Raw genomic sequence first — 12,647 nt, 5'->3', positions numbered from 1 at the left:
GGCTCTGCCCCTCTGGGTACAGCCTTGCCTGCTTTATAAAATGATGACACTGGGACATCCTGGGTAATTGTGAGGCAGCCCCCACCAAGGGACGCTGGAGTCGCAGTGGGGGTGGCTCTGGGGTCGGCTGTACCACATCATCTGACGTGTTCTGAGGGCTCAGGTTTGTCCCCTCGGGGCAGTGAAGGCACCGTGTGTCATCTGGGAAATGCCTGGAGGAGGCTCATGGACAGCAGATGGAGGACCTGAAGGCTGAGGTGGCCAGGCAGTGTCCACCCTCCCCAGGCCTCTGCCCGTCACCTCCATCTACCACCCCAGAGAGGTGTCTGTGAGAGCAGTGTCCCTGGCATGAGGGGGCTGTCCAGCAAACCTTCCGTGGGTTCATTTAGAAAGAGCAGCAGACTGTTTCTACAAGTGAGAAGCGTTGATTTGAAGCTTTACGTAGAGAAAAGGGATTGCTGTAAGCCACGGCTGCTGCCTTCTCCAGCTCCTCGGTTGAGTCCTGCTGGCCCCTGAAGGTGGGTGTCAGGGGAACACGACATAAAAGTCCTCTGTCCAGGGGCTTCCAGACGCCCCCTCTTGGTGGCTGGTTGGACAGCACTGCTCACCAGGCTTTTCTGTCAGGTCTCCAGGCAGTGGGCGAGGAAGGTTCTGCACAGCGCTTCCTAACTGCCCATCGACTCCTCTAATGCTTCTGATAATGTCTTGGTGAGGGGAGAGTCGCCTGGCGCCTTGCAGCCTCCCCCTGCTTCCCAGAGCTTGTCTGTCCGTTAGTCCCCTCAGTGGCATTGCTCAGGGTGCGTCCCTTCTCAGAAGCCCTCAGCTCACCACGGCTGGTAGGGTGATGCCAAGGTATGAGGAGCTCACTCCCCTCCTTTCCACCAGCCCAGCCTGGACCTCGGCAGCTTGTATGACCAAAGGGTTTTTTTGTTTGCATTTTCTTTCTGCAACCAAACCAAGCTTCTAGATACCGGATCTCACAAGACTTGGTCCTGACCTCTTCACTTCTGTCTGTAAGAGGCATTTGATTGATGTCAACACTTCCAGGAACTTGTGCTGAAATTTTTCTCCTCAGAATGGATCAGAAAATACTTACCATCATGGGCCAGCCCCGTGGCTTAGCGGTTAAGTGTGCGCGCTCCGCTGCTGGCGGCCCGGGTTCAGATCCCGGGCGAGCACCAACGCACCGCTTCTCCGGCCATGCTGAGGCCACATCCCATATACAGCAACTAGAAGGATGTGCAGCTATGACATACAACTATCTGCTGGGGCTTTGGGGGGAAAAATAAATAATTAATAAATAAATCAAATGCCAAACTTGAGGGCAATACAGCATACAGATTACAGATGGTCCTTTTAAAAAAAAAGAATACCGGGGCTGGCCCGGTGGCGCAAGCGGTTAAGTGCGCGCGCTCCGCTGCGGCGGCCCAGGGTTCGCTGGTTCGGATCCCGGGCGCGCACCGACGCACTGCTTGGCAGGCCATGCTGTGGCGGCATCCCATATAAAGTGGAGGAAGATGGGCACAGATGTTAGCCCAGGGCCATCTTCCTCAGAAAAAAAAAAAAAAAAAAGGAGGATTGGCGGATGTTAGCACAGGGCTGATTTCCTCACAAAAAAAAAAAAAAAAAAAGAATACCATCAAAAAACAAAGTGTTCATTGTAAAATAGAAAAGAAATTACAGAAGAATATAAAGTTGGAAGCAAATTACCCTGAGTTGCCACCTCCAGAGAAAGACCACTCTTGGGAAATCCTGTGCCTTCTGGGGTGACATTCATAATTTTCAGCAGCATTACAGGGACCAGTCTTTAACTTTTTTAAAACTCATGAACGTATCAGGACATACTTTATTTAACCAATTGCCCAAAGATGCTTATTTGTATTTTTTGCTATTATAAACATTTTGGAAATGGAAATCCTCATGCATATGTGTTTACACACTTGGCCCACTGTTTCTTTGGGATCATAGGTCTGAAGTTGCCAGGCCAGAGGGTCTGCATGTTTACAATCAATACAGGTTTGACACGTCTCCCTGCCACAATTCTATCAACAGCGCCCAATACCAGTTTCCTTACATCTTCACCAGGACCAGGCTCTAAGCACAATCTTTTTGATCTTTGATGGAGAAATAAGATCTCCAATTTCTAGTCAGGTTGAACATTTTGGAATACCTTTGCTGGCCATCTGTAGTTATTTTGTAAATTGCTTATTCATGTGTTTGCCTATTTTTCTGTTGGTGTATTTTGTCTTTTTTTGTTTGTAAGAACTTTTTATACAATCACCCTTTGTCATTTTTTTCCACTTTGTGTTTATTTCGATTTGAGGATTTTTACTTACCTGTATATACACCTTGAGTTTTTATGTAGTCTAATCTATCAACCTTTTTTCTTTATGGTTTCTGATACTGGTTCATGATTAAAACAAAACAGCATTTTTTGTTGGGTACGTTTTTTTTGTGTGTGAGGATCAGATCAGCCTGGAGCTAACATCCGTGCCAATCCTCCTCTTTTTGCTGAGGAAGACTGGCCCTGGGCTAACATCTGTGCCCAACTTCCTCCACTTTATGTGGGACGCCACCACAGTATGTCCTGACAAGGGGTGCATCAGCGCGCGCCTGGGATCCGAACCGGGCTGCCAGCAGCGGAGCGCGTGCACTTAACCGCTACGCCATGGGGCCGGCCCCTGTTGGGTACTATTTTAAGGGTTTTGTTTTCACAGTTCACTCTAACTGAAAGTGATTTCAAAGCATGCCATGAGGCAAGGATCTCGTTTTCTTCTTGCGCCACAGATAATAAGGCATTGGTCAAACACAGGGCAGCGTGATCCTGGTGTGCCCCATATTGTCCTGGTTTATGCTGCTGTCCTGGTGTCTCGTCTGGATTAGCACTTTAGCTCTTAAAGTGTGCTGGTTTGGATGCAAAAGTATGCAGTTGCCCATTGTAATGCCATTTATCACTTGATTCATTGTTTATCCACTGACTTAAAATACAACTTGAAGAACTAAATTCCAGTTGTAGGGCTCTGCTGGTCTTAAGCCTTCTTAAACATTTTTTCTTCTAGATGAACTTTAAAATATCTGGAATAATAACTAAAAACAAACAATTTTATTGGAATTTCAAAAATGAAAAATGGTTGATTTTCAAGTGCTAAGGGACAAAATGTATCAGGGTTTCATAAATATTTTCTTCCCAACCCTAATGTGCTAACGTATCTCAAGTGATACCATAGATGCACTGATATTCATATTTGCTTATTTTTAAATGACATTAAGCTATTCAACTTGTGTGGAAAGAAGCTGAAAATCTTCCTTTTGCCCTTCCTGTGTTGTTTCAAAATGATAAGAACTGTTTTACAAAATTGCAATTTGGAAAACTGATATGTTTACATGTGTTTTCTTTGTATTATTATGCATGGGCTTATTGAGCTTCTTGAAACTGTGTCTTTCTTCAAATTTGTGAAAATTTCAGCCATTATTTCCTCAAATAATTCTTCTGCTATTGTCTGTATTCTTTGGGGATTCAAGTACACATATGTAACACCTTTTCTATTGTCCCACTCACTGGTCATTAAGGCTGTTCACATATTTTTTTTAAGTATTTTTTTCTGTTTTTTTTTTTTTAAATAGGATAATTTTAATCTATCATTGACTGTTACTATTAATGACCTATCTGTCACTGCCCATTCTGCTTTAAAGCCTATACCATGTATTTTTAATTTCAGATGTATTCGTCAGTTCTAACATTAGTTTCTAATTCTTAGCTAAGCTTTTTCACTTGCTCATTCATGTGAGCACTTTCATCTTTACGTCCTTGTGCATATTTATAGTGTGTGTATTAAAATCTTTGCCAATCCTGAAATCTGGGTCTTCTCAGACTAAGTCTCCATTGATTTTCTTCTATTCTGAGTATGGGTCACATTAACTTGTGTCATTGTTTGTCTTGTGCTCTGGGGTTGTATCCTGGACATTGCAAATGGTTCTTTATAGATATTATGGATTCTGTTATGTTTCTCTGAAGAATATAGATTTTTTTAAATTAATTAGTTTTATTTAGTGTGTGTGTTTGAGAGGAAGATCAGCCCTGAGCTAACATCCATGCCAATCCTCCTCTTTTTGCTGAGGAAGACCAGCCCTGAGCTAACATCTGTGCCCATCTTCCTCCACTTTATATGGGACACCACCACAGCATGGCCTGACAAATGGTGCCTCGGTGTGCACCCGGGATCCAAACCCGGGCCACCAGCAGCAGAGCGCGCGCACTTAACTGCTGCGCCACGGGGCTGGCCCCTAGATTTTTTTTTTGGAGCGTGAATCACTTTTATTTTACCAAATTTTTTTCTTTTTTTTATTGATGTCTTAATAGTTTATAACATTGTGAAATTTTGGTTGTACGTTAGTGTTTGTCAGTCACCATATAAATGCCTCCCTTCACCCCTTGTGCCCACCCCCTACCCCCCTTGCCCCTGGTAACCACCATACAGTTCTCTCTGTCCGTGTGTTGGTTTAAGAATATAGATATTTTTGTTTTAAGCATTTAATCATGCTGAACCCAAACTACTTGCTCAGTCTCCCCTGTGGTGTGAGTGGCAGGGCCAAGATAAGAGTGGGGCACGTGAGATGCTTCGAGTGCACAGTTCAGGGAAGCACTCACTCTCGGGGTCACGCCATTGGGAATGGTGTATAATTTTGTCAAATGGTTTTTCTGCATCTATTGACATGATCATGTTTACCTTTTACTCTGTAAATGTGATTCATCACATTGATTCCTGAATGTTCAACCAACTTTGCAAACGTGAGATAAACCCCACTTTGGTCATGGAGAGTTATCCTTGTATTTTTCAGTTGTTATTTAGTTATTACTGTATTCGACCTGCTAATTTTTAAAGATTTTATGTGTGTGTACGAGATATTCATCTGTAATTTAGTTTTCTTGTCATGTCCTTGCCACATTTTGGTTTCGTGGATTTCAGGTTAGTGATTTTGTGGTTTTGGCATTAATTTTAAAACTATTTAATTTATGCAACAGCCACCAAATGTTAAACATACAGTAGATTTTAACAAAAGCAGAAGTAGACCTGAGGGACTTAGGTGACACCGAGCACAACATAGTTTTTTATAGCTCTGTCCAAGAGAAGCACCACCATCTGTGGACACCATGAGTTCTCACCCAAATGTTGGCTCTGACTGAGCCTGCCAGACACTTGCAGCATTGTCTCAGATTTTCATCCTGGTCGCCAGCCAGACAAAGTTCTGTCATCTGTGTAAGGTCTTTATGATGATGTAAGTAAACATAAGTGAGGCCATCTTGTCATGCTAAATGACCCTTTCCTAATGAAAAACCCTTCTAGCATGTAATCATTATAAATTACTACACGCTCTCATGATTTTCACATACCCTGCTCAGGTACTCTGATAGCTTTGTTCTTAACAACCTTGACAAACTTTCCCAAGGAACAAGAAGGCCTCCAGGAAGAAGGAACACTTGTAGGATATTCATCATCACTGACAGAAGAAAAGAACAATGAGGGACCCTGGAGTCCATCATGCCTGAAGTCTGACATTTCTAAACCCCCTCCTTACTGCCCATTTTCCCTAAATAACTGCCTCAAGATTCTGTAATTCTTTAAGATGTTTTTTTGAGACATTAGTCTGCTATCTTCTGATTATGCTGGCTAATTGCCTAACACTTACTTTCTTGATCTCTAACTCGTGATTAATTTGCTCAGATCTTGGCAAGGGGAGCGAGTCCACTGCTTGGTAACAATGGTGAGTTTAAATCTTCTGAGGGCTGTGACCTGATGATGACTAATCATCTCAGTGGAGACCCTCAGTCCAAGGTCTGGCTGGAGGCTCTGGAAGAGGGGTTCTTGGTGACCTTCAAAGCAGACATGTGACTCCAGAAAAATCACAGCTTTTCTATCTGTTTCAACACCTACATGAGGGGCTGCACTTGATGTCTAACATTATGTCCAGCTGTCAGCTTTTGTACTGACAATGGCCCATCCATTCAATGTGCACTGGACATGACAGTAAGATTGCTCTGTTTCAGCAGGCAGGAGCTTACTACCAGTCAGCCCGTGATGATCAAGGCCATCTTATCCTGTAAGCAAAAATAAGAGCCACCAATTAGGTTAACTCATTTCTTTCTTTCTTTTTTTTTTTTGTGTGTGTGTGAGGAAGATCAGCCCTGAGCTAACATCCAATGCCAATCTTCCTCCTTTTCCTGAGGAAGATTGGCCCTAGGCTAACATCTGTGCCCTTCTACTTCATATGGGACGCCACCACAGCATGGTGTGACAAGCGGTACATCAGTGCACGCCCGGGATCTGAACCTGTGAACCCCGGGCCGCCACAGCAGAGCGTGCGCACTTAACCACTATGCCACCGGGACGACCCCTTAACTCTTTTCGTCGAATACAAGAATGTATTCTTGTACAGAACAGAATGCTTGAACAGAATGCTTCTGTTCTCAACATTCTGATCTCAAAATCTGTTCTCAAAAACAAGTTACTTTTCTAATTCCAAGGAAAGAATTGTCTACTGTTACTCCATTTAAAAACTCTTCATGTTAAAATCACTGCTTTGTGTTAAACATTCTGCTCTCTTGAAGGTCAGTGCATGTGTCCCAGAGGACACTACTCAAAGCTTTCCAAAGATGGTCCCCAAGGGAGGAGCGAAAGACTGTCAGCAGCTGGAGACTGAAGCCACCCACAGCCTTTGTCGCCTCACAGAGACTACTTCCATTGCACCCAGAAGACAAGAGAAAAACTGTGGTTCAAGAATGTCATCGAGAAGAGATCAGGTGGGAGCTGGCCCCGTGGTGTAGTGGTTAAGTTTGGCACACTCTGCTTTGGTGGCCTGGGGTTCATGGGTTCAGATACCAGGTGCGGACCTATACCACTCGTCAAGCCAAGCTGTGGTGGTGACCCACATACAAAATAGAGCAAGATTGGCACAGATGTTAGCTCAGGGACAATTTTCCTCAAGCAAAAAGAGGAAGATTGGCATAGATGTTAGCTCAGGGACAATCTTCCTCAGCAAAAAAAAAAAAAAAGAGATCAGGCAGTCTCCCCGAATCTGCTCTGGGGAAGAAGGGTGGTGGAGGAAGCTCCAAAGAAAATGAAACTATGCTAGGGTTGGGCTATAATATTGCCCTTGGTATCCACAGAACAAGGGTCTGCTGGAGTCATGCTACCTGAAATTCTGCTTCAAGGAGCTTTCGGCTGTGAACATGACGAAGTCTAGACAGCCGCGATGAAAAGGCAGTGCGGTGGTCATTTTCTCCCGGATTGTTTCACAGTCTTAATGTGCCTGACTGGATTACACACAGCCGCTGCCAAGTTTGCCTGGTGTTCAGGGGATGTGGCCCAGCAGACTCGCCTGCCTAAGGGGAGATTGGGGAAGTTCTGCCTGAGTCGATGGCGGACTGTGGAGCTTGTCTGTAAATACTGGAAACTACACACATCACGTTGTGGGGCTATGTGCCTCTCCCACCCCTGATCAGAGCCTCTAGGATCCTCGACAGAACAAAGGTTAAGCTCCACTTTCCTTTACAGAGGAAGCCACTGAAGCAGCACCCTAACCCTCTATATCCCACAGACCACTGGAATTTCTCCCTGTGGCCATGCAGGGTCAAGTCTGTCGGTGTCGAGCTCACCTTCCAGGTGAAACTATTGTTTTTGTGTTAAGACACACGTAAAATTGACCATTTAAACCATTTTAAAGAGTACAATTCATGGCATTAAGTACGTTCACAATGCTGTGCAACTGTCACCTCTATCTAGTTCCACGTTTTCATCCCCCCAAAACAGAAACCCCGTGCCCGGAGCAGCCACTGCCCCTTCTCCCCTCCCTCCAGCCCCTGGCAAACACCAACCTCCTTGCTGTCCCTGTGGCTTTGCCTGTCTTGGACATTTCATGTAATGGGAATCACACAATATGTGACCTTCCATATCCGGCTTCTTCCGCTTAGCATCATGCTTTCAAGTTTGATCCACGTGGTAAAAACTCTCTCTGTTTTAACCGTGGGGTCTCCAAGGAGAGAAGGATGCCGGGACAAGCCAGCACTGGTCGCCTGGTGTGAGGGAGGCACTCTGCATGTGTTTTATCTTCCAGAACTACCCCAGCCGACTGAACCACCAGCCCCACGCTCAGGGTTAAGATGCTCAGGCCACCAAGGACACACACCCAAGGGCCTAGTCTTATCCACCAACCAATAACTCATGACGAAAGGGATAATGTTAGCTTTTTAATTCATTTTAAAAATCCCATGCGCTCGCTTTTTGGGGATGTGCACAGTTCCCTGAGTTTTGACAGATGTGTGGAGTTGTGTAGCTACCACCACAATCGGGATGTGGACAGCCCATCGTTCCGCAGAATTCCGCACAATCCCCCTGTTCTCACTCTGCCTTTGTATCACACCCTTCCCCCGCAGCTCCTGGCAACCACTGATTTATTCTCTCCAGTTCCGACTTTTTCAGAATGTCATATAAATGAAATCTTAGAGTGTATGAGTTTCCTAGGGCTGGTGTAACAAATTACCCAAACTGGGAGACTTAAAACAACAGGAAGTTATTCTTTCACAGTTTTGGAGGCTGGAAGTCTGAATCTCAAGGTGTTGGCAGGGTTGGTTCCTTCTGGGCGCTCTGAGGGAGAGTCTGTCCAGGCGCTTCTTCTAGCCGCTGGTAGTTGCTGGCTGTCCTTGGCTTGGGAATGGATCACGCCAACCTCCGTTGTCACATGGCTGTCTTTCCTCTGTACATGTTCCTGTCTTTTTTTTTTTCTTTAATTTTATTTATTTATTTCCCCCCAAAGCCCCAGCAGATAGTTGTAGGTCATAGCTGCACATCCTTCTAGTTGCTGTATGTGGGACGCGGCCTCAGCATGGCCGGAGAAGCGGTGTGTCGGTGCGCATCCGGGATCCGAACTCGGGCCGCCAGCAGCGGAGCGCGCGCACTTAACCGCTAAGCCACGGGGCCGGCCCAGTTCATGTCTTTTCTCCTCTTATAAGGACACCCATCATTGGGTTAGAGCCCCCCATAATGACCTCATCTTAACTTGATCCCATCTGGAAAGACCCAATTTCCAAATAAGTTCAAATACACAGGTACCGGGGTTAGGACTTCAACATATTTGGGGGAGACAATTCAACCCATAATGTAGAGAATGCGACCTTTTGAGTCTGGCCTCTTTCACTCGGGGCAGTGCCTTTGAGATGCATGTGTGTTGTTGTATCAATAGTTCATCACTTTGATTGCCAAGGAGCATTCCACAGTATCACAGTTTGTCTGTTGTTCAACTGCTGACAGACACTGGAGTTTTCCCAGATTTGGGCGATTATAAAAAATGCTATAAACATTCAGGTAGAGGTTTTTAGGTGGACATAAGTTTTCATTTCTTTTGGATAAATTATCAAGAGTGAGATTTCTGAGTCATAGGGTCGAACTTTATGCAAACTGCCAGACGGTCCCAAGCATGCTGTGCTGTTTTGCGTGTCCACTGGGCAGTCCCAGTGCGTGTCCACAGTGTAGAGTCTCAGTGGCTCTGTGTCCTCACCAGGTTGTGCTCTTCGGAATCCTTGAAGACATGTTTTTCTTCCATGTTTGGTAGAATTTGCTAGTGATATCTAGGCCTTAAGTCTTCTTTATTTTTATTGAGCTGCAGTTCACATAACATACAATCATTGTAAAGTGTACAGGCCAGTGGCATTTAGTGTATTCACAATGTTGGGCAGCTACCACCTGTCTCTAGTTTCAAAACTTCTTCTCCCTCAAAAATACCTCATACCTATTAAATCACTCCCCATTTCCCCTGTCCCCCATCTCCTGGTAACCACTAATGTGTGTGCTTTCTGCCCCTAAGGATTTGCCTATTCTAGATATAACACATAAAACTAATTATACAATATGTGACATTTTGTGTCTGGCTTCTTTCACTTAGCATAACATTTCAAAGTTCATCCAAGTTGTAGCACATGTCAGAACTTCATTCTTTTTTATAGCTGAATAGTAGTTTATTCTAGGGATAGACCATATTGCATTATCCATTCATCTGTTGATGGGCATTTGGATTGTTTCCACCTTTTGGCTGTTATGAACATGCTGCTATAATCATTCCTGTACAAGTTTCTGTGTGGACCTGTGTTTTCATTTCTCTTGAGTATAGATCTAGAGTGGAGTTGCTGGGCCATAGGGCAATTCTATGTTTAACATTTTGAGGAACCACCAAACTCGTCTACAGCAGCTGCACCATTTTACATTCCCACCAGTAGTGCACAAGAGTTCTTATTTCTCCACAGCCTACTAGCACTCAATATTTTCCATTTCTTTACATTATAGCCATCCTAGTGGGTGTGAAATGGTATCTCATTGTGGTTTTGGTTTGCATTTCCTTAGTGACTAACAATGTCGAGCATCTTTTCAAGTGCTTGTTGGTTGTTTGTATATCTTCTTGGGAGAAATGTCTATTCAAGTCCTTTGCACAATTTTCTTTATTGTGGTAAAGTATGCATAATAAAATTCACCATTTTAACCATTATTGTGTACAGTTCAGTTGCATTAAGTACTTCCATATTGTTGTGCAACCATCACCACCATCTATCTCCAGAATTCTTCATTATCCCAAACTGAATCTCTGTGCCCATTAAACAAAAATCTCCCATTTCTCCCTCCCCTCAGCCCTGGGTAACCTCTGTTTCACTTACTGTCTCTATGAATTTGACCAGTACCTCACATAAGTGAAATCGTACAATATTTGTCCTTTTGTGTCTGGCTTATTCACTTAGGGTATCGTCAATGTTCATCCATGTAGCATGTTTCAGAATTGTATTTGCTCATTTTTAAATTGGGTTGTCTTTTTGTTGTTGAGTTGTAAGAGTGCTTAAATATATCCTGGATACTAGACCCTTATTAGACACATGATTTGCAAATTTTTCTCCCATTCCGTAGGTTGTCTTTTCACATTTTTGATAATATCTTTTGATGCACAAAAGTTTTTAATTTTTATGAAGCTCAGTTGCTGTGTTTTTTCCTTTGTTGCTCATACTTCTGGTGTCAAACTTAAGAATCCATTGCCAAACCCAAAGTCATGAATATTTATCCCTATATTTTCTTCTAATAGCTTTATAGTTTTAGCTCTTATATTTAGGTCATTGTTCCATTTTGAATTAATTTTTTTATATGAAATGAGGTAAGGTTCCAGCTTCATTCCTCTGCATGTGGTTATTCATTTGTTGAAGAGACTATTCCCTCTCCATTGAATGACCTTAGCATCCTTGTTGAAAATCAATTGGCCATAGATGTTTGGATTTATTTCTGGACTCTAAATTCTATTTCATTGGTATACATGTCTATCGTTAAGGCAAAACCACACTGTTTTGATTACTGTAGCTTTGTAGGAAGTTTTGAAATTGGGAAGTGTGAGTCCTCCAACTTTTCTTTTTTCTTTTTCAACATTGTTCTACCTATTTAGGGCCCCTTATATATCCTTATGAATTTGAGGATTGGCTTTTCCATTTCTGTAAAAAAGACCACTAGAATTCTGATAGAGATTGTATGGAATCTGTAAATTGGGGAGTATTGCTATCTTAATATTAAGTCTTCCTACCTGTGAACACCTGGTGTCTTTCCATTAATTTAGGTCTTTTTAATTTTTTCCAGTAATGGTTTGTAGTTTTGAGTCTACAAATCTTTTACCTCCTTGGTTAAATTTATTCCTAGGGATTTTATTTTTTTGGATGCTCTGGTAAATGGAATTGTTTTCTTAATTTCCTTTTGGAATGTTCATTGCTGGTGTATAGAAATACAACTGATTTTTGTATTCATCTTGTACACTGCAACTTTGCTGAATTTGTTGCTTAGCTCTAGTAGGTTTTCTTTGTGTGTGGATTCTATGGAATTTTTTATCTATACAATCATGTCATCTGGAAATAAAGATAGTTTTACTTCTTCCATTCCAATTTAGATGTCTTTTCTTTCTTTTTTCTGCTTAATTGCTCTGGCTAGTTCTTCCAGTACAATGTTGAACAGCAGTAGTGAAAGCAGGTATTCTTGCCTTGTTCTTGATCTTAGAGGAAAAGCTTTGTCTTTTACCATTGAGTATGATGTAAACTCTCTCTTTGAGTTTTTCCTGCTTGAGATTTGTTGAGCTTGTTGGATGTGTAGATTCAAGTCTTCATCAAATTTTGGGGAGTTTTCAATGATGATTTCTTCAAATATTTTTTCTGCCACTTTCTGTCTTCTGGGATGCTCATAATACATATGTTGATATGCTGAATGGTGTCCCATAGGTCCCTTAGGTTCTGTTCACTTTTTTTCATTCTTTTTTTCTTTCTGCTGATTCGATTGGGTTATTTCAATTAGCTTATCTTCAAGTTCACTGATTCTTTCTAATGCTTGATCAAATCTGCTGTTGAACCCCTATAGTGAATTTATTTCAGCTATTGTACTTTTCAGCTCCAGAATTTCTATTTGGTTGCTTTTTATAATTTTTCATTTTTGATTTCCCAACTTGTTCATACACCATTCTGAATTCTTTTAGTTCTTCATCCATGGTTTCCATCAGCTCTTTGAGCATATTTAAGACAATTAAAAGTCTTTGTCTAGTAAGTCCAATTTCTGAGCTTCCTCACAGATGGTTTCCATCAATTTTTT

This window comes from Diceros bicornis, chromosome 18 (assembly GCF_020826845.1).
Source record: "Diceros bicornis minor isolate mBicDic1 chromosome 18, mDicBic1.mat.cur, whole genome shotgun sequence".
Taxonomy (NCBI): domain Eukaryota; kingdom Metazoa; phylum Chordata; class Mammalia; order Perissodactyla; family Rhinocerotidae; genus Diceros; species Diceros bicornis.
This window is presented reverse-complemented; position numbering follows the sequence as displayed.